At 40.5% G+C, this 22,782-nt stretch overlaps 1 protein-coding gene and 1 long non-coding RNA gene across 15 annotated transcripts in view; both read right to left on the bottom strand.

The window, feature by feature from the left end:
• The window catches only part of IRAG1 (inositol 1,4,5-triphosphate receptor associated 1), a 196,312-nt gene extending 187,847 nt beyond the window's left edge, over positions 1-8,465 (bottom strand). For 5 of the 6 annotated variants that reach the window (XM_039538989.1, XM_039538988.1, XM_039538994.1 and 2 more), the window contains exons 1-4: positions 8,166-8,465; positions 4,868-4,986; positions 4,129-4,176; positions 2,000-2,140 (exon numbers count right to left, since the gene is read on the bottom strand). The gene's annotated coding sequence lies outside the window, so the exon portion shown is untranslated. The remainder of the gene's footprint in view (positions 1-1,999; positions 2,141-4,128; positions 4,177-4,867; positions 4,987-8,165) is intronic. The other variant, XM_039538990.1, reaches the window with a different exon arrangement.
• A 3,214-nt stretch (positions 8,466-11,679) lies between these two features.
• LOC120402812 lies at positions 11,680-22,734 on the bottom strand. 9 transcript variants are annotated; one of them, XR_005597299.1, is made up of 7 exons: positions 22,461-22,732; positions 18,525-18,581; positions 14,898-15,121; positions 13,942-14,058; positions 13,675-13,856; positions 12,982-13,038; positions 11,680-12,784 (listed from the first exon to the last, which is right to left on the bottom strand). It is a non-coding gene; the product is annotated as an uncharacterized LOC120402812 (long non-coding RNA). The 9 variants fall into 9 exon arrangements; XR_005597304.1 differs by lacking the exons at positions 11,680-12,784; positions 12,982-13,038 and adding exons at positions 13,084-13,346; positions 14,140-14,232 and having other exon boundaries at positions 22,461-22,734; XR_005597297.1 differs by lacking the exons at positions 11,680-12,784; positions 12,982-13,038 and adding exons at positions 13,086-13,346; positions 20,833-20,951.
• Positions 22,735-22,782: the final 48 nt, after the last annotated feature.

The raw sequence follows: 22,782 nt of genomic DNA, 5'->3' as shown, positions 1-22,782 counted from the left end.
TATATCAGAAAATGAATGATTGTTTGGTTATTTCATTTACCAAAAGGTAATTGTAGCAGATATTTATGAAGTCATTGGGGGCGGGGGGGGGGGGAGAGACTATCTCCAATTCAACAGGTTAACCATAAATATTTGGAGGATTTTCTTGCCATGCTGTACTAAAAAGAGACCACCACCAGACAGACATTCAAATTGTTTTATTTAACTAAAAACAACAATGTTAAGTATTCTGGATTTTCTACAACAGAAAACAAAATATTTTAACAAAACAAGCATATGTCCCTCGCTTCTCACAACAATCCTATTCATTGAACTTTTTTAAACTTTGCACTTTTAGAGAGAGGTAAGGGATTGACTCTGTGTACACAAATTTGCAGAGGGACAATAGGGATGAACTCTGTTATTTCTCACCTCTATATATTATTTATTTAAAAACATTTTTGCTGTTAACAAGCATGTTACCTCTGGAAACACAACTCCACAGTTTGAGAACTGCAAAACTAAGCATCTCTGATGATATCTTCTACAATGAGCACTGAGTCCCATTGGGTAGATAGAAATATTAACCTAAATCTATACAGAAACCTCTGCAACCTCATAAAATTCGGTCCCTAACAGGGGCGGCTCTATGTATTTTGCCACCCAAGCACGGCAGTCAAGCAGCCTTCAGCAGCATGCCTGCAGGAGGTCTGCTGGTAACGTGGATTCGGCGGTGGTTCTGCGGGAGGTCCACCTGTCCCGTGCCTTCGGCGTAACCACCACCGAATTGCCGCCGAAGCTGCAGGACCGGCGGACCTCCCGCCGGTGCACCGCCAAAGGCAGCCTGACTGCCGCCCTCACGGCGACCGGCAGGCGCTCCCCCCTCCCCCGGTGGCTTGACACCCCAGGCATGCGCTTGGTGCACTGGTGCCTGGAGCCGCCCCTAGTCCCTAATCCATGAACTATTGGAACTCATTTACAAAAAATGTTTCTTAAACATTACATGAATATATTGTCTCATACTATAGAATTAGAATTTATAATCCCTATTCCATGGTGAGATATCTTTGAGCTATAAAGTATCTTAATTCAAACGATCTTTAGATGCTTTTTGAGGGGAAAAAAACCTATGTTATCAAAAAAAAATCCGATTTAAATAAAAAAATCTGATTAAAAAAATCATTGATTTTTATCCACCCTAGATTGCAGTAGCCCCCATTGCTGCTGCACTCCCAAACTGTAGGGAGATGGAGATGTCAGAAGCTAGTGGTACCATGCAGAAGTAAATTGGTTATCCTTGCTCCCTCTCTAGCCCATTATGCCCCTCTCTCTCAAACTGTTACAAGGGAACAAAAAGAAGGAGTTGCTACACAGTTAAGCTCTGAATTACCTGTGAAATGCAGGCTTGGCAGATCCTCCACCTGTACAAAACAGCACCATCTGACTTGCATTATGGGCTAAATCTTATCCCCTCCACCCTGAGCAAGTTCATCCACGCGCGCACACACACACACACAAGATTTCTAGGCTACAGAATTATTTTTTTTTAAACGTTTCTAGAACTTTAACGTGCCTGGTCATGTTCTGTAATCCTTTATTATTTTATTCAGGCACAGATGTGAAAAAGCCATCATCCTCCCACTTATGATTTACCATCAGAACAAGAAGGGAAATCTGAACAGTTTATGTAACCCTCTGATGTTGTGCAAATTATTGTGATTGTTTCAAAACAGGATCAAGGCCTAATCCTGCAGACAAGACTCCCATTGTGAAACAATTGGAGAATCAAGCCCTTAAACTGGTAGAGATGAAAAGGTTGCTTTGATGAGAGCTGAGCCAAACTAACTTGGACCTCTCCCGATATTTCTAAACATAAGCACGCCTTATTCTTGCTATTAAGGTAGGTATATTGATTGCATGACCTACTTTCCAAGTAAAAAGGAAGATGAGAGATACACATTTAAAACATTAATTAAATCTTATTGGCCTTCAAGATTGAATGACTAGCAGAGTTGCTTACAATCTCATCCGTCAGGGCCAGAAACATGCTATTCTTCTGAGATTTTATTTCCTGCAACAAGTCCTGCAAATATTCCCAGGCATCTTCAGCTGACAACACTTCTTACACAGCTGATTTTTTCTCTTCCTGGGCCTTAGAATTCTAATAAGATAGATATTAATGGAACTCAACAGAATAGCAAAGTAAGAATTAATTTCAGTGCGCTGAAAAATATTAGGACTTGAACCCTTAAAAGTTCAAAACAAAAAAATCACAAGAGAAACAAGATTTCACAATGTAATAAAACAAATTCAGAGATGTGATTTTTCCTAGTATACTGCATGTTATTCGACCCTCATTCTAATGGAGCCATAGTCATTCCTCATGTATAGTATCCAATTGCAGTCTGTAGAGTTACATAAAGGAGGAATCTGGTACACAGTGAAGTTATGATCAGGAAGACTGACTATATTGAAAATGGCTCCTTCACTCAAGAAGAAGAGATTTGTGTGTGCATTCAAGGTCATAACTGCTTACTTGACTGACAAAAATGAAGTTATTCTTCTCCCTGCCAAGGCACTACAGTTCTGGGCAATTCTTTTCTGACTCCTCCATCATCAACAGAATTGTTGACCAAGCTCCAGCTGCAGAAGCTTTATTAATGGTTATAACGTGCAAGCCAAGAGGAACACAGCTAGTCTCTAACACTAGTAGATAAAAATGTTTTTCTAACTTAAAAACATACATCCCTGTACCAGAGAGGGCAGCTCCACCTGTAGGGGCACATGAGGACACACCGTAGTACCTCAGCTGCCGTCTGCCAGGAGGAGGGCAGCTTTGAATTCCAGTCAGGCCTCCATAATGAAACATTCTGGCAAAGGCAACCCAAGAGGCTCCTTCCCATTTCCTCAGCCTCATCCACTTTGTGATGGCACATACTAGCTCCAGGCACCTTCATGGAGTGAGGATTGCAGGCAGCTTGCAGAGCTGCACTCTATCCATGGTGACTTTACAGCTGTGAACTGCAGCCGGGGTTCTACCAACAGAACCTAGTGAATGAATGGGGCCCATTGTCTAGATACACTATGATCCCACTGAAATCAGTAAAATGTTGTCAATTAAAAACATATATTTTTTAAAAGTGCCATGTAATATTACAATTTTCTATACTAAAATATTAGATGTAGAAGTAGGAAAATACATCATCCATTGAAGTTGCAGGACTTATTGGAAGCTTCATTTTCAACAGAATCTTGTTTCAGTCAAGACATATTAACAAAGATGTGCACTACTTCTTACACACCAGATCTATCTAGTAAGAGTGTAGCTTGAGAGAGAGAGAGAGACACACTCTTAATTTAGCAAGAAAAATATGATTAAGACCTACTCTATCAGTGATCATATTTTGTTCTGCATTAGCAAGGAACTGGCATTAGAACTCATAACATCTAGAAATCACATCCACCTCTGGTCAAAAGGTAGTTATTGGCTCCCTTCCAGATTGATTCAGCAAGGTACTGAAGCACCATGACTGTATTTAGGTCTAAAAACCTTCACCTTCTTTCAAATCTGGCATCCATCCACATTACTCTCAAAACAGATAAAAATGTTCTTGTCTCCTAAGGGGGGGATGGGGGAGAAAAGACGTGTGGAAGTAAACACAGGAAATGAAACAAATAACATTCCACAGATTTTTCTTGAAGAAACAGATTTAAGTTCGTGCTAACTATACTTATTATTGCACTGGAGTTTAGTCTCAGAGGATTGGGGAATTTACCATATCCAGTGCCGATGAGAAGTGAAATTAATGATTTGTTGTTTATATAAACAAGACTATTTTAAAAATGCACAAGAAAAAAAAATATGGAAAAAACCAAGAGAAAAAACTTATCCCCGAGACAAAGAAAGAATGTTAAGTTACAGAAAAGCACACTTCTGTACCTAGCAATTACTTCCATTGGGTTAACAGTCTGAGTCTTGAAAATTCAGATCTCTTGCAGTTTGTTTTGTCACAAAGAGACATTGTAAAAAACTCAATGTTTCTTTTAAAAAACAAAAACAAACAAGAACTATAGTAGTTAGTGTGCCAAGCAAGACTGTGTGCTATTGACTTAAACCTCTGACATTTAAAAAAGTGATCTGGTACTTACCTCCTCTAACAAAGTCAATTTTGAAGTGAAAGATTCAACTTGTTTTTTCTATATTATAAAAAGGAAAAAAACAAGTTACATGAAAATACACAGATGAGAAAAGAAGAGTCATCCTCAATGAAAACTTAATCCTTTAGTAATGAATACTGTGACTAACAAGGATTAAATACTGTTTAGCCTGCATATTAATATTTTAATGTTTTTATTGTTATATCATTACACACTCTGATTTTTAAAAACATGGCTCAGAGCTGATCCTGTACTTTGCATTGTCTTGTGGAAGCCCTGGGTTTGCTTCCCAGTTCCATAATCTCTTGCTCCCCAAGCCAGCAAGCTAAACTGAATTCACATATACTGTGGGCGCTTTGTCATGAAATATTTCTTTGTATTCTGTTCAGTCAGAAAAGTGAAATCTTATCATTAAAAGGTTATGAATAAGCCTATAGAAATGTTATCAAATATTTATTCTAAATATTAGAAAATAATTTTATTAGTATAACTTTAAAATTATTTGACCAACATGGAACATAATCCTTTAAACACTCCATGCTTTGAGTACCAACTTATGTCTAAGTTTTACATTCAGAGTATTTGCAGGATCAGGCCCTTATCAAATATGACCCAGAAATAATATGAAATGTGAAATATAGCTAGACTAAAAATAGCTGCTAGAATTCTTATTTAAAAAAAAAAAAGACAGCATCTTTTGATGTAATATAATAATAAAAAAAATACATACCAGTCTTCTGCAACATCCACGAACCACATGATTCACCTCACACAAATTCATTAATTTTGCTCTTGATGTTGTCAAGCTCATTTGATGCATATTTTAAATTTTCTAGAGGTTGCTGCATGCTGTAAGGTAGATGGACACCAGCCACATTTATTTTGAAAAAGACTTTCATAGGCACCGACTCTGTGGGTGCTCCAGAGCTGGAGCACCCATGGAAAAAATTGTGGGTGCTCAGCACCAACCAGGAGCCCTGCTGATCAACTCCCCCCACCCCCCTCCCTGTGCCTCCCATGCCGTAGATCAGCTGTTCAGTGGTGTGCAGGAGGCACGGAAGGGAGCAGAAAGAGGCCGGGGAGGGGGCTTGGGGCAGAGCAGGGGGTCAAGCACCCCCTCACCGGGAGCAGAGGAAGTCAGCCCCTATGCACACACTTTTACAGGATTTAAGGCCACAAGATCACCCTTTGCAGTATGGCATGCTGTCCAACCAGAAAGGAAAAAAACCCAACAAACCACTGTAGACCTTAAAAAGTCATTAGAGAAGACCGACAATGGGGAGTGGTTCAAGGAAGAGAAAAGAAGGGAATGGAGTATAAAAGGAAAAAAAGTTAGAAAAAACGAATGAAACTATATGGTCAATATGTTTAGTTTTTAAAAAGTCGCATTAAATGACAGAGGAGTTAAATAGGAAAGACTGAAAGATGTTTTGCTGTACTGAAAAACATAACCAACTAACTTTCCCCATCTTCACTTGTTCTGCTTCTTAGGTTTCCTTCTTCTGGGGAGTTTTGAATCAAGTATTTTCACTCAGAGTTAGCTTTAATTTTGGTATTGATTTCTATGCTCACAGATACTTGCTTGTATAATTTGACTAAGTTATGTGTTGCTTTAACTTCCTGTTAAAACTTCTGCGAGTGCTAAACATTTCAGAAACACATTCAACTGTTCTACCAGCAGACATTTTAAAGTATGGTATAGTCTCAGGTGATTTGGTCCATATTTGACTCCTACCAATGTCTGAAACAATATTTGTGGAGATGCTATATTCTCACCAATCCTGAAGTCTTTTCCCCTCCCCACCAAGTTTTTTTTTTTATTAAGTTAATACTGAGGCAGAACTCCTATTCAAGTCAAAGGGAGTTCTTTTGGGGGAAAAGGGGTGAAGCTTCAGATTTTGACACACTAACTGGCAAGAAGTGTTCTTTTAATATAAATTCCTGTAAAATGCTTTGGGGGTGGGGAGGAGGAAAGCTAGGCATTAGCTATCATAACATACAGAGATTGTGACATTTAAGTTTACTGTGAAGGAACTAGATTAATAGTCCAAGTTTAAGTAGTTAATCTATCACTCTGTTAGCATCTTTGGTAGGGCTGTCAAGTGATTAAAAATTAATCATGATTAACTGCACTGTTAAACAATAATAGAATACCATTTATTTAAATATTTTGGAGATTTTCTACATTTTCAAATATATTGATTTCAATTACAAACAGAATACAAAGTGTACAGTGCTCACTTTATTTTTTATTAATTACAAATATTTGTACTGTAAAAAACAAATAGTATTTTTAATTCACCTAATACAAGTACTGTATTGCAATCTCTTTATCATTAAAGTTGATCTTACACTTATAGGATGTACATAAAAACTGCATTCAAAAATAAAAAAAACAAACAATGTAAAAATTTTAGAGCCTGCAAGTCCACTCAGTCCTATTTCTTGTTAAGCCAATCGCTCAGACAAACAAGTTTGTTTACATTTACAGGAGATAATACTGCCCGGTTCTCGTTTACGTCACTTGACCGTGAGAACAGGCGTTCTAATGGCACTGTTGTAGCTGAAATCGCAAGATATTTACATGCCAGATGCACTAAAGATTCAGATGTCTCTTCATGCTTCAACCACCATTTCAGGACACATGCATCCATGCCAACAATGGGTTCTGCTTGATAAGTATCCAAAGCAGTGTGGACTGACACACGTTCACTTTCATTTTTTGAGTCGGATGCCACCAGCACAAGGTTCATTTTCTTTTTTGGTGGTTCGGGTTCTGTAGTTTCCGCATTGGAAGGTTGCTCTTTCAAAGACTTCTGAAAGCATGCTCCAAAATCTGAAAGTGACGAGGTGTAGGAGGCACTTCAGATTCTTAAAACTGGAGTTGAGTGCTGTAGCTATCTTTAGAAATCTCACATTGGTACCTCTCATTTTGTGAGATCTACAGTGAAAGTGTTCTTAAAATGAAGAAGATGTGCTGGGTCATCATCTGAGACTGCTATAACATGAAATATATGGTAGAATGCGGGTAAAACAGAGCAGGGGACAAACAATTCTCCCCCAAGGACATTAGTCACAAATTTAACTTAACACTTTAATGAGTGTCATCAGCATGGAAGCATGTCCTCTGGAATGATGGCCGAAGCATGAAGCGGCATACAAATGTTTAGCCTATCTGGCACCTAAATACCTTGCAATGCTGGCTACAAAAAAATGCCATGCAAATGCCTGTTCTCACTTTCTCGTGACACTGTAAATAAGAAGAGGGCAGCATTATCTCCTGTAAATGTAAACAAACTTTTTTGTCTTAGTGATTGGCTGAACAAGAAGTAAGACTGAGTGGACTTGTAGGCTCTGAAGTTTTACATTGTACTCAAAAATAAAATAGTTATGTAACAACAACAAAAAATCCACATTTGTAAGTTCCACTTTCACGACAAAGATTGCACTTTAGTACTTGTATGAGATGTATATTTTTTCCAATTCTATTTCTTTTGTTTATCATTTTTACAGTGCAAATATTTGTAATAAAAATATACACTTTGATTTCAATTACAACACAGAATACAATGTATATGAAAATGTAGAAAAAACATGCAAAATATTCAATACATTTCAATTGGTATTCTATTGTTTAACAGTGCAATTAAAACCGCGATTAATTTTTTTTTATCGCAATTACTTTTTTTGAGTTAATCACGTGAGTTAATTGAAATTAATCAACAGCCCTAATCTTTGGCCATTATGAGCTCCATGTTAAGCAGTTTCCATTTCAAACAGCACCACAATCAAATCTGAACAGGTTTCTTGTCTAATGGTAAGAGAACCAGAAATCCTAGGTTAGTTTACATGCGCTCTTATCCAAAGGTGCCTCGAGACACTTTTAAGTGCAAGTTTTTTGTTTTTTTTTAAATAATATTCTAAGGGGGATATGAATTTAGAGTACAGCATAGATGGGGTCCAGATGAAACACCTTTAGACAGCACTGTTGTGTCTGAAAAACAGCCCACTCTAGAAATCAATCATACCTTTGCAGAGCTGAAAAGCAGACTAACATTTCATCTGCCAGTTGCAGACAGGTTTCATCCAGTACTTCCATTGCTTTCTGCATACCCTGTGTTTGTCCATTTAATTTCTGATTAATGTACTTTAAGTCTTCAACATTGCTGGTTAAGGAGTCAAATACCCTTTACGAAGGAAAAGAAAAAAGTACCTTTTTAGTACATACATTTTGTGCAAATGTCACCTAAATTTAATTTGAACCATCTCTTAAAGCAGTGGTCTCTAACCTTTTTATGCACAAGATCACTTTTTGAATTTAAAGTCAACCCAGGATCTACCCTGCCCCTTCCCCAAGGCCCTGCCCCACTCACTCCAATCCCCACCTCCGTCACTCGCTCTTCCCCACCCTCACTCACTTTCACCAGGCAGCAGCAGGGGGTTGGGGTGCAGGAGGGGGTGCAGGCTCTGGGCTGGGGCCAAGGGATTTCGAGTGTGGGACAGGGTTTGGGGTCATTATGGTCACACTGCACCTAATCTCTTAGAATCACCTGGACATTTCATGAATTTTATTTTTTATTAGTGTAATTTGTGGTTTATAGATCCAAAATCTTTCAGGGATTGTCACAAATCAGTGTAACATTCTCAACTGTGGGGCGTGCATTGGTGATCCTCGGGCAGGGGGCTGGGGTGCAGGAGTGAGGGATGCAAACTCTGGGAGGGAATTTGGGTGTGGGGGGGATCCAGGCTGGGGCAGGGCTGCGGAGGTGGGAGAAAAGGGTGCAAGGTGTAGGTTGTGGTCTGGAGGTGCTTACCACATTCAGCTCCTGGCTGGCAGCACAGCAGGGCTCAGGCAGGCTGCCTGCCATGGCCCCAAGCCGCTCCCAGAATGGACTAGCTGCTGGCACGTCTCTGTGGTCACTGGGATGGGAGGAGAGCAGTGGGTCTCCATGTGCTGCCCGTGCCAGCAAGTGCCGCCCCCACAGCTCTCATTGGCTGGTTCCTGGCCAGTGGGAGCTGCAGGGACAGTGGTGGAGGCAGGGGCAACATGCAGAGCCGCCTCATCCCCCCTCCCCACAGTGGCTGCAGAGACATACCAGCAACCAGCTGCTTCTGGGAGCGGCGTGGGGCCACGGCAGGCAGGCAGCCTGCCTGAGCCCTGCTGCTAGCAGCCCAGAGATGGCAATTGACTGGCAGATGCTCCAGGATCGACCAGTCGATCACAATTGATGGGTTGGTGACCACTGTTTTAAAGGGAGTATAATTTCTCCCCTCCCTATTATGCCACTATATGACCTGGACAAAATCTGAACTGGTGCCTTAAAGGACAGATTTTCATCTTTTAATCATTACTTATTGGATGTAGTGTACAAGTCCCAATATTTAAAAGTGGTTGTATTTTTAAATGTGAAAAATTTTAAGGCCAATGGGAAGAATAATGCAAATCAGTAGGATAAATTAATATTAGACAAGTCCATAGCTTCAATATAAACAGATCAGTGCTCTATCAACTAAGCCACTAAACTGGGAGTCAGGACATCTGTGAGTCAGGATTCTATTCCAAGCTCTACCCCCTTTCTACAGGGTGACCTTAGGAAAGCCACTTCATCTCTGTGCCTCAGTTTCCCCATATGTAATATGGAGATAATGACACTTGCCTCTTTTGTAAAGCACTTTGAGATCTACTGATAAAAAGCACTATATAAGAAGTAGGTGTTATTACTGGAAGTTTTATTTTATGTTGCCAATTTCCACATTAAGAAAGAAAGAATAGGAGTAACTTGATGTTTTTGCAGTTCTCGTCACTTGGGCCTTTTCCAGGCCCAGCTCACTTCCTCTTTCCCACAAAAGGGTATATCAATATTGCCATTTGAGGTGTGAATGCAGCTCAGGTAGACAGACAGGAACTAGCACGGCTATAAAAAAGCTACGCAAATACTCGCTTGTCCAGGCTGAAGTCTGTGCTGCTGCATTAGTAATGCTATCATAGGAAAAATTACTCAAACTGCAATCACACAACATATTGCAGTGTAGACAGATGCACAGAGGAAAACAAGGGTTGTCAGTCTACTCTACTACACCGCTTCTCCTTCCCACAACTCTGTGGTGGGTGCTCATTAGATTGAGGCCCACAAGGGAAGGAGTGGAGACTGCACCATCTGCGAGAAAAGCCTGGGAGGACATAGGGTGGACAATATGTTTGCTCCCTCTGTCCTCCACACCACGAATGTTTAGTCCCACAAATGTCCCTGGAAAAGAAAATATAGCCTCAGGCTTTATTGTTTTTCTGCAAAATTCCCCTCCCACAGATCCTAGGGAGCTGCATAGGCATGGACTCCATAGCAGTAGCGTAGCTAGGGGGTAAGCGGGGGAGCAGCTGCTCCCCCACCGAGCACAATTTTACTCCCTCGGATAAAGCTGCAGTGCTTTTATTGACGGGGCAGCGCTCTGGGTCCTCGATGGCACTTCAGCAGTGGGACCTTCACTTGCTTTGGGTGTCTTCGGCGGCACTGAAGCTTCATTGCCGAAATGCCACTGAAGACCTGCAGAGTGAGTGAAGGTCCCGCCGCCGTGGTGCCGCCGAAGACCCAGAGCGCTGCCCCGTCAGTAAAAGTGCCACAGCAGGTGGCGCCTCCCCCCCCCCCCCCGGCCCCCTGCTCCCTCTCGTCCCTCCACCTGGCTATGCCACTGCTCCGTAGGTGCTCCAGGGCTCAGCACCCAGGAATCAGAGCTTGAGTTTTGAATCTGATGAGTTCTGTGCTGCTAACAACTTCTGCCCTTGGGACAAGGAGTTGGTTTATAAACAGAGTCAAGGTGATTAAGATAAAAAGCTTGTCATTAAATTAAGTTGCTAAGGATCATTAGATGATCCTGAAAGCGTTCCCAGGCACTCCAGTTAAAAGAAAGGAAACAAAGGGTAGGAATAAATGGTCCATTTTCAGAATGGAGAGAAGTAAATAGAGGTGCCCCACCACCACCAGGGACTTGTACTGGTCTGGGATCAGTGCTGTTCAAAATATTCATAAACGATCTGCAAAAAGGGGTAAACAGGTAGCAAAGTTTGCAAATGATACAAGATTATTTAAGTCCAAAACAGCTGCAAGGAGTCTCACAAAACTGGGTGACTTGGCAACAAAATGGCAGATGTGCATTCCTTTGCATTGAACATTGAATTTCATGGCAAAATATAATCCCAACAACACATACAAAATGATGGTGCCTAAATCAAGAAAGATCTCGAGTCATTTGCAGTACTCTGGAAACATAGTGCTTCTAGAGTACTGTAAATTCATAAGAATCCTTCTCACTATGCCTGTATCATCTTGAACTGTGGAATGCTCATTCTCTTGCTTCAGAAGACTTAAAAATTATCTCCAGTCAATGGGACACATGCAACTGAATAATGTAGCTGTCCTTAATGTGCATCAAAATAATACCAGAGAACCTAGATGTAAATAAAATTGCTGACAGTTTCATCCAGAAAGCTACAGTGAGACCTAATGTCTTTAAACTGGGATGTTAATAAAGACAGCTTGTAGGTGATTACAAGGATCTTAATATACTGTAATTCATGATAATGTAATTATGTAGTTCATAACAATTGAATCATTTATTAGTAAAGATACCAATGATAGACACATTCAATAACTAGAATATGACAAAAAAGTATAAATATGCTGAAAATAGCCTCCCCCCAAACCTAGCAGCGTGATCCCCCAAACACACACCTCTCTTCAAAAACACCCATCAGCAAAAACAAAAACAAAAAAAATATGTCAGTGCCTCTAGGGAGTTGGGACTCTACCAAATTTGGTAGGTGCTTGACACTCATGGTCTGTGGCTCAACTGTCTCCCACAATAAAAACAAGAGAACCCATTAAAAAACGTTCTTGTGGAAATTTCCTTCCCTTGAACATTTCTCATGGCATTTTTCCCTCAGAAGAGGCAATCCAGCTGGATCTGTGAGTTATGCAATCTCAAGTATATTTTCTATATATATATATCTGGGTAAGTTAGATGAGAGAGAGTTCACTTATAAGGCACAAAAGGGGCCCTAACTGGAGGGGGTGGGAAATGTGCATTGAAAACAACAACAACAACAACAACATTTAGTTTTCTAGAACAAAGGGGCATATATAATAATTTAAAAAAAAAAAAAAAAAAAAAAAAAAAAAAAAAACCCCACCCCCCAACAAGGTCAGCAGAGGTAGATTTGAATCTAAAATTAAATGAAAACCCTTCTAATTATTTGCAGTTAGACAAATTCATCTCTGGGGTAACTATGTTGATTTCAATGAAGTAACTCCAAAGGTGAACGTAACCAGTTTAGAGAGAGAGAAATGGAGACACACACTGCGTGTGTGTGTGGGGGGGGGGTGCTATTTTTTTATGCTCTGCCATTTTAAATAGTAACATGTCAGGAATAGAAGATACACATACCTTAAATGTAACATTATAAATACCCACAAAATAGGCAAAAAACAAACAACCAACCCACCCCAATACATGAAGATGTCTAAAAGATATAATCCCCCACCCCACTGCAATCAGTCACACATTTCTAAACAATACACTATAGGAAACATGTGTCTTCAGCTTTTCCCTGGAATGTCTTGGTCTTCCTTAGATAGGAATGATGTATTTCCTCCTTTAAAGAAGAGAGAAATTTACAGCTTTAACATGTCACTCATAAAATGGTTAAGTGTTTTAAGTACCTAATCAAATGCTACATATTATATGCAGCAAAAACTGACATGCAGTAAAGCTTATTATTTATAGCATATTACAGTAATGCCCAAAATGTGCTTGACATTCTATAAAACATACAAGACCAAAGAGACTTACTATTTTTAAGCATGTTCCCTTGTTGACTTATTTTCATCAGCTTCATCATCTGAAATACTGAATTTAGAAAGTGTTATAAGTCCATCTATTTAAAAAGATCAAAATAAACACTGCACATATCTTCCTTTCTTCTTTGTGGAAAAGTTTGCTTCCTGTAGTTTTCAGAATTATATCAAACACCATAGGTGAGAGATTTGCTCTATAATTAGTTAGAAATACATTGTCTCTTGCTCCTCATGCCTGTGAAGGGGAGTAAGACGGCATGAAGTGAAGCTACTTTCCCCACAGGTCACAGTGCAAATCGGGGAGGGGAGGGGGACCCACATAAGGCTGCTACTCCCTCTTCTGTGCAAGTAGATGGGTAGCTGTAGGGAATAGATAAAACAGATGAGAAGGCAGAACTTTATCTAGCAGGCTGGGTACTCAGGTGTGGATTTAGACTTGCCTAATGTGACACAGGAGTCAATGGAACAGCTAGGACAGAAGCCAGCTATGCCCATTGAATGCTGTGCCTTAACCACAAAATTATCATTTCTTCATTTTCACATTTGTTTTTTGCATAGTAAACTTTGGGGACATACTCAAGAGCCTCATTAAGGCAAAACAACCACTGACTTCAGTATTAGATCCATCATGCATACAAATCAAATATAACCAAGTCAAAACAGTCTGAATAAAAATAAACTCAGTTACCAGTTGTGATAGCATGTGGCAATCCAGCTTTTCATAGCAGCATGACATGTTTCTCTAGCAATAAAGATATTCTGCCTTTTAGGGTCTAACATATTGTAGAGGATTAATAATCTGCATTTCGCATGGCTCTGTCCTGTCACATCTTCAAAATATTTTTATAAAAACAGAAGCAGGAACTAGTCCTGTAGAAAAAGCAGTGATATGGAGCACAGTTTAGTACATATTTACCTGTTCTATTTTGATTGAGTACCAGTATAACAAAAGTACCTGTTTCCTTAAGGTTGCAAGCTTCAAGAGTAACATTGATCAAATCATCTTCTGCATAACCAGCAACTTTTACTATATTATTAGCTACGCCTTCATTGACAACAGTACTAGCATTTCCTAAATGGAAATATTAAAAGTTCAAAATATCTCTTATGTTATGGCTTCAGGACACACATCCATCATTTAATAAAAACATACCACTTAAGCTGTTTTCCCCAAGTCTCATAAAGAAAAGGAAAAATCCCAAAAGCAGTCTCTTCCAACCCAAGCCATCACATCCTCTAGCAAACCCTTGAGAAAAAAGAAATTGACTTTATTATGTTTTAGAGGCCAATAGTTGGCTGCTCTATCAGAGCAGCAAAAGAAGCAAATTCCACAGTCTGCTATTGAAAACACCATCCAACAGCACCCAGATGTTTTAAATTAGGGCTTGTTAACTTGGGCAACCTTGCTGACCCCAACTACAGTGGCCCCTCATTGAGAGGGGTAGTCTCAAGTAGTTAGGCCCCAATTCATATAGTTTTTTAAACAATCAAAGTTAACAACCATAAACTACCCCCAGAAGGAAAGAGCAAGCCAATACTGTTAGAAATTAGAGCACTACACAATGTACTGACATTTGTTTCAATGAAGAGGGAGTGATAAGGGTTTCTTTGGGCCATTTATGTACAAGCAGGGGTGCTGAAACAATTTTTATAGGGGGTGCTGAGAGCCACTGAACCAAACTGTAATACACTCTATATAACAGAAAGAGCAGGAGCACCCCTATTTCCAGCCCCTATGTGCACAACACATATTGGGGACAGGGCAGAAGCTGTCTAAATTGGAAATGCTCTGGGAAGACCTCTTACTCTTCCAAGCCCCAAACATAGGGCAATGCCTCCATGGCACAAGAGAGCCCTTTTTTAGTATCTGCAATCAGAACTTGTCACACTTCAAAAAATTTGCATACTTACTTTCAGTGGTAAAAAGCACAGGGAGGTCTAACACAGGAGGGAGTACAGGCTCTGAAATTTCAGCAGAGTCTTTCAATAGGGAGTTACTATTCTCTGGTGATAAGATGTATATCTTCTGAAAAAGTATCTGACCCGGAATCCATATTGATTAAAATGCACTGGTCAACATTCAAATCAGAATGTCTAGTTTTTTTTCTTAGTGTGTAGTTTCCATTCTCCCTGTACTGTGAAACAAAACGAACCTTATAATTATCAGATGTACCACTTGCCTAGGAATTAATAAGATAATGAAAACAGCTGTTTAAAATTAAATGATTTCAACATATCTATTTCAATTGACATACATATGTAAGGGGAGGTGGGCTCCCCTGTTATATGTGAAATACATTTTTCCTTGAAATAAATATATTTTAAAAGGTATTCTTTTAACTAATCCTTATGATTCTCTTTTCAGTAAAAGTCTTTTTGCCTTGTCTTTTTGTTCTTTCAATACTGCTTCAAAACTAGGTGACTGTAGCTGCTCTTTTTATAGTAAATTACCACCCACTGTATACTTTATACTGAAACTCCAGTACCTTTATTGTGCACGTTGAGTTGATCCTGCAGTCGTAATTGAGGCAAAATACCAATTTAAGAGCCCAGTCCTGCAATTTGTTCTTCACAGGTGGATTCATGCATCTGCATGGAGCAAGAGGCTCCACAGAGATCCAAGCAACACAGGTGGCAGAATCAGGGCATAAGTAAATTGGTGTTTTGTCTGAATAAGGATAACAAGATCAAACTCATGGGTTGCAATTAAGAACAATATTGTGTCTTTTTATCTTCTGCATTTCAATTTCTCTACACATCTCTTTGAAAAATATTATAAAAACTACCTAGGACTCAAGCCTGGAAACACTAATGAGAGTAGTGTTTACTGACATGACTTGTCTCAAATGCTACTCATGGCTGTAAGGGTGGGATGCATAAAGGTACTTAGGTGCCTAACTCCTAGATTTAGCCCTATGTCTTGAGTTTAGGTGCCTAAAACCCAGATTGGCTCTATTGTTATCCACAAAACTCTTGCTGAACCCTGTAGGCTCCTAAACACACTTGGTGCCTATCTTTTCAGGGTAAAAGACCCTAGCCACTTAGGACTATGAGCACTATAGTAGAACTCAGAAGTATTCTTCTGTCGACCTAGCTGCATCTACGCTGGGATTAAGTTGGACTAATAACTACACTGCTCCAGGCTGTGAACTTTTCACACGAATAAGCACCCTATGTTGACCTAGCTTTTAAGTGTAGATTAGGCTTAAATTTCTGCATCTGGGCATGTCCACTGCTGCCTCACTCTAAATGTCCTGACACCTATCTCTAACCTAAACCCCAGAGCAATTCACAGGTAAAGACAGGTATTTGTCCCAGGGCCGCCCAGAGGATACAGGCGGCCTGGGGTTTCGGCAGTGGGGGGCCTCCGCTTCGGCGGTAATTCGGCAGCAGGGGGTCCTTCCGCTACGGGACCCGCCGCTGAAGTGCCCCGAAGACCCGCAGCAGGGGCCCCCCAGCGCCGAATTATTGCCGAAGACCCAGCACCTTGGCGGTGCGTCCCGTTTTGGCGGTAATTCGCCGGCGAGGGGTCCTTCCGCCCCGGGGCGGAAGGACTCCCCGCCGCTGAAGACCCAGAGCGGAAGAAGCTCCGGGGCCTCTGGAGCGAGTGAAGGACCCTGCAAAAAACTCTTGTGGGGGCCCTTGCGGGGCCCGGGGAAAATTGCCCCACTTGCCCCCCCCGCCCTCTGGGTGGCCCTGATTTGTCCACTTAAGCTGTACACAGAAGCTGCCAGCTGGATTGGGCCCCATTCAGAATCTGGCCAGATGAAGAGGTGGTGGTGCTGCTTCTCCCCCTTATAACCTTTAGCCCAGTGGCTAGTTGCTCTCTGGCCCGAAGAGAGAAAGAAAACGTGTGAGAATGACCCTGTAGTCTAGGTATTAGAGCACCCACCTAGGAGGTGGGAGGCTGCAGGTCCAGACCCTGTGCTCCAACCACTCTTTCATCATTTATCCAGACTGCAACAGCTTCAACAGGAGGGACTGAGGGAGCTTCATTTCAGAATAACCCATAGCACATATCCTGCAGCCAGGACTTAGCTGCAGGACTGGCCTTAGGGAAAATGGCACCCTGGGCAAACTTGTATTTTGGCATCCCAGACCTCCATGCCTCTTCCCTCTCCCCGCAGGCCTTGTTATGTTTTCTTGGTTGATGTTTCCTTTTAAAAATATTTCAGTCAGGGTGGATAAAAATCAATGCTTCTTTTAAAAAAAATCAAAAAAATCAGATTTTTTTTATTTAAATCGGTTTTTATTTAAATAGTTTTTTTCCTCAAAAAGCATTTTATCAAAAAAATCCGATCCAATAAAAGGTAGTTTTAATTAAGATACATTATAGCTCAAAGATATCTCACCATGGAATAGGGATTATAGATTCTAATTTTATAGTATGAGACAATATATTCATGTAATGTTTAAGAAAAGTTTTGTAAATGAGTTCCAATAGTTCAGGGATTAGGGACCCAATCTTATGGGGTTTCACAGGCTTCTGTATAGATTATTTAAGTTAATTTTTCTATCTACCCAATGGGACTCAGTGCTCAGTGTAGAAGATACCATCAGAGATGCCTAGTTTGCAGTTCTCAAATTGTGAATTTGTGTCTCCAGAGATAACATGCTTGTTAACAGCAAAAATGTTTCTAAATAAATAATATATAGAGATGAGAAATAGCATTCCTCAACCCTATTGTCCCTCTGCAAATTTGTATACACAGAGTCAATCCCTTATCTCTCTCTAAAAGTGCAAAATTTCAAAAAGTTCAATTAAAAGTTCAGGGTAGAATAGAGCTGGACAAGGATAAGAAATCTGGAGATAAATGTGAGAAGGGAGGGACAGGAAGTAGACACAAAAGTGAAACTTTGAGCAGAGTATTCCAGAAATCTTGAGGTCTTTCTGAGTGTAGCCTTCATTGATTTGAGATCTACCATACCATTCTCTCACTAGAAGGGAAAACCTATAATGGCAGCAGGCCGTAAAAGAGACCCAGTTTGGGAATATTTTAATGAAGTTCCTCTACCTGCGGGTAAGACAGGCATGCGTCCAAAATGCAAACAGTGCAACAAAGAAATGCAAGACCTGGTTGCCCGAATGAAACAACATCATGAGAAGTGTTCCTTCTCATGAGGAAGCTGTGTTGAAGATGATGAAAGGAACATGTCTGAACATGCAGGTTCTTTAGGTTGGTAAACTTTTTTATTTCATACTTCTTTCTTAAGGACTTCCTGTCTTTCTTCTGGACTATTCTTGAATTCTCATGTTTGAACAAAAAATATAGTTGTTACTCTACGGTACTATCGTCTTAGATGCAGTTGTGATAAAAAATAAATAGCTGAAATAGGCAGATCTTCCTTTTACAATTTCACCTTTAAAGTAGTACCGAGTGTCAGTGAATGCAGTGAGTAATACTAAATGAGCAGTATGGTAATAATAATTAAATAACTGCATTGACGTATTTTGTTTAGGAGAATCCATCAACATACAGGATTCTGAAGACTATCCACCTTTAAGATCACCATCATTTTCTATAGTTTCAGAGTTACCTGCCAATGACAGTGTTTCAGTCACATCATGTATGTCACACAGCCACAGTATATCACCTGTAACAAAAAGACAATCTCCATCATCCAGAAACAACCATAGATAAATTTGTGATAAGAACCAGCAGATTACAAGATGTAACTGATTAAAAAATTGCCCTGCTTGTTTATGCAACAAACTCTCCTTTCCGTACGATTGAGAACCCACACTTCATTAACATGGTTCAGTCATTAAGACCAGGATACAGTCCACCCTGACATCAACAGAGCAGATGTCGCAGGCAAATGGCTGGATAAAGTGTATGAAAGAGAAATTGAGCAGTGTGCAAAAGATCTAGAGGGTGAAATTGTTAACCTCAGTCTTGATGGTGGAGCAATGTCCACAATGATCCTGTTGTATGTACTCGTGTGACAACAGAAGAGGGAATGTCTTCCTTACAGAAACAATTGATACACACTATCAGGAAATGAACACACAGCAGAATACTTACAAGAAGTAGCAGTAAGAGCTATAACTGTGGAAAAAAAGTCTAATATCTAGTATGCAGCTTGGTCACAGACAATGCTGCAAATGTATCCAAGATGAGAAGAAATTTAGAAGAGAGTCCGAAGCTAATATACGGTTGGAGTGCTCATTTGATGCACCTCCTAGCCAAAGACTTGTGTTCCAGAAATAAGGGCTAATGTTGTTGAAATTGGAAAATACTTCCATAACAATCACTTTGCAGCAGCTGCTCTGAAAAAAGTGGGAGGAACTAAGCTAACTCTCCCACAAGACTTGCCATGGAACTCGGTAGTGGACTGTTTTGAACACTATATCAAAAACTGGCCTAATCTGATGACAGTTTGTGAGCAAAATCATGAAAAAATAAATGGCACTGTCACAGCCAAAGTTCTCAGCATTGGGTTTAAGAGAAATGTTGAACACATGCTGAGTACCCTGAAGCCTATTTCTGTAACCGTAAACAAAATGCAGGGAAATAGCTGTTTTATTGCTGATGCTGTTGAAATTTGGAAGGAACTGAGTGAGATCTTAAAAAGAGAAATATGCAGTGATAGAGTTAAATTACAAGAATTAAAAAAATAGAATGGAACAAGCACGATCTCCAGCTCATTTTCTTGCAAATATTCTCAATACTTGGTAGCAGGGTCAAACCTTAACTGCTGAAGAAGAGGAGTTAGCTATGACATGGACATCCAGCAACTATCCCTCCATAATGCCAACTATAATAAACTTCAGAGCTAAGGGTGAACCATTCAAGAAATGTATGTTTGCTGCTGATGTTTTAAAGAAAATCACACCAGTGAACTGGTGTGAGTCACTTAAGCACTTGGATTCAGAGACTGTTGAAGTGATAATCTCACTTTTAACAGCAGTAGCTTCTTCTGTCGGTGTAGAAAGTATATTTTCTTCCTTTGGACTAATTCATTCCAAATTGAGAAATCGTTTGGGACCTGAAAAAGCAGGAAAGCTTGTTTTTCTTTTCCAGATTATGAACAAACAGGAAAATGAAGGTGAAGACGACTGAGTTAGCTGCAGAAGCCAATTTTTAGTTTCTCTTGTTGATCTGGCTGACATAGTTGATTTACTTTTTGGGTGTTTTTTTTTAATTATTTCATTTAACTATTTTAATTTAAAACAATTTTAACAAAAACAAACCTGATTTTAAAAAACTTGAATGTTTAACTAAATTCAAAAATTCGTATGCTTGTTTTGTTAAAATATTATGTTTGCTGTTGAAGAAAAAAATCCACAATACACAACGTTGTTTTAGTTAAATAAAACAATTTAAATATCTGTCTGGTGATGTTCTCCTCCTAATACAGCACGGCAACAAAATCCTCCAAATATTAATCATTAACCTGTTGAACTGGAGATAGTTCACTTCCCAGTGACTTCATAAATATCTGCTTCTATTACCTTTGGTAAATGAAATAACCAATCATTCATTTTCTGATATAGCTGTAAAACTAATCTGAAAAGTTTTCAAAATAAATCACTTTAAAAACGTATAGTGTGTATCTTCTAAAAATGAAACCTACATCTATCTCTGAGTTGTGAAAATATGTATTAAGGTTATAACAACCAACAAGAATGCACTTTTATGTAGAAATCCATGATTAAATCAAGTCTTCCTGACTAGTGATTTAAATCATGATTAAAATCAATTTGATTTAGATCAAATCCACCCTGATTTCAGTTACATGTTCCATATACTACTTTTAATAAATGTGATAATTTCCTTGAGTTGTGTGTGGACCCTCCTTCCTAAAGATGTTTTCCGATTCGGTATTGTGCCATGTAACTCACAGAACATGGATTGGAATGATGTAGCTGACTGGTGCCATTATACTGCAAACACTTTTCTGTCCATCCCACGCCCACAATCCCTGCATCAGTTTAAGAAATATCCAAAATCCTAAGGATACCTGGGAGGAATGGGGAAAATACATTATCTGCTTACAGCAAGCACTGGGAGTTTTAAAAGCAGCAGAATCACAACACAGAAAATGGGTAGATAAATATTTTTATGGCTTGGCTCATATACAGAACAATGAAACACAATTTAAAAAGCCATGCAGGCCTCTGCCATTACTGGCATTCATATCTGTCCAGGGGACATGAATGAATTGTCATTCATCCTCATAGTTGGTTGTCTTCACCACGTCAGAAAGTTCAGCCCAGATTTCATCCTGTATCTCACCAATCACCAATGCCACCACATTTGTACTGCAATAAGGAGCAGCAGCAGAACCAGATCATCATCCAGTTGCTCCATGCCTTCCACCCAGTTTGGCAGGAGGGAGAAGTGAGCAGGAACTGTCATCAACAAATGTGTGATGGTGGGGGGAATAGCACCAACAGTACACAGCAAGGCACTTCCTAGGGTGTCTGCAGTGATGCACAGCACACTGGGATACCACCCCCGAAATGGTAGTGCCAACACCGTGTAACAACAGCACAAGTGTAGTTGTGGGTATATGCATGTACACAGCGTGATTCCCATGTACAGTACGGCATATGTGGACAAATTATTTTATTACTTTATTGCATCACTTATATAGTCAAATAATAAACATTTCTATTGACAAATTATTTCCCTCAATGATAGGAAAAGGTTGTTGAATACTTTATTAGCTCTTGATTAAAAAATCAGATTCTTTGAGGACTTGAATGGGAGCCTGTCTACACAGATCTGATCAGGGCCTTGAAGTTAATGGGGTGCTACACAGGAGTCTGCTGTGCAGTCAGCTGCAGAATCAGGACCTAATTTAGGGATAATTTCTGCAACCATTAATCACATGAACAGGCCTTACTCAAGCGAATAACAGTCTACTTGTGTGTCTCCAGGCTATTTGCATGAGAAAGGGTTAAAGGAAAATGCCATTAAAGAGGCACACAAGAGTTGTGCTATAACCCATACCAACCAAGGGCTTGTCTACACCACACAGCTTTTAGCGACAAGGTTGTACACAGCCTTGTTGCTAAAAATCAGCGTGTGTAAACGCTCTTTGTCGGCACTTTTGCCCACAAAATACTTCCAGCCCCGTAAGCAGCTTTAGCTTTGTTGGCAGGAGAGTGAACAAAGCCATGTTCACACTGCCACTAGTGTCGGCAAAACTTTTGCCTTTCACAGGCTGGGGTTGAGGGACGACTTTTCAAAGTACTCATGAAAGACAAAAGTTGTGTTGACAACTTTGCAGTGTAGCCATACCCTAAGGCTCTGTCTACACTGGGAGAGGTTTGCTGCTGGCACTCGGCCGCAGCTTATACAGGTGAAAAAAGAGCTTTGGCTGGGATGCTTTAGGCCGGTTGCCTGAGGGAAAGAAGCGATACCAGCAACAGACTTTTGTGTCACTACAGCTGAGTCGACACCAAGGGCACTTCCTGGTAGCCACACGCCGGGGAAGATACGAATTACCCCCAACCACACTAACGTTACCGCCCGAGCAGCAAGTTTCCACCGGAGCCCGGGCCTGGCACGATGTGGCACTCGGCGGTGGCGCAGACTGACACGGTTTCCCACACGGCGCTAAGCCAGGCTGCTGCCCACGATGCCGTTTCCCAGCGTGGCCAGGCCCGACGAGGAGCCAGGGGCCTCCCCCGGAGCGGGCGCTGCTCGTCACGGGGCGGCTCGGACACGCGTGGGCTGTTCGCGGGGAAATGGCGGGCGCGGGCCGGGAGGCTGAGGAGGGCTTCGCAGCTGGGGGAGGGGCGGTGCTTCAGTGTCACCGGGTTGGGCGGGATCTCGGGGGAGGC

Source organism: Mauremys reevesii, linkage group 4 (assembly GCF_016161935.1).
Source record: "Mauremys reevesii isolate NIE-2019 linkage group 4, ASM1616193v1, whole genome shotgun sequence".
Classification (NCBI taxonomy): Eukaryota; Metazoa; Chordata; order Testudines; family Geoemydidae; genus Mauremys; species Mauremys reevesii.
This window is presented reverse-complemented; position numbering and strand designations above follow the sequence as displayed.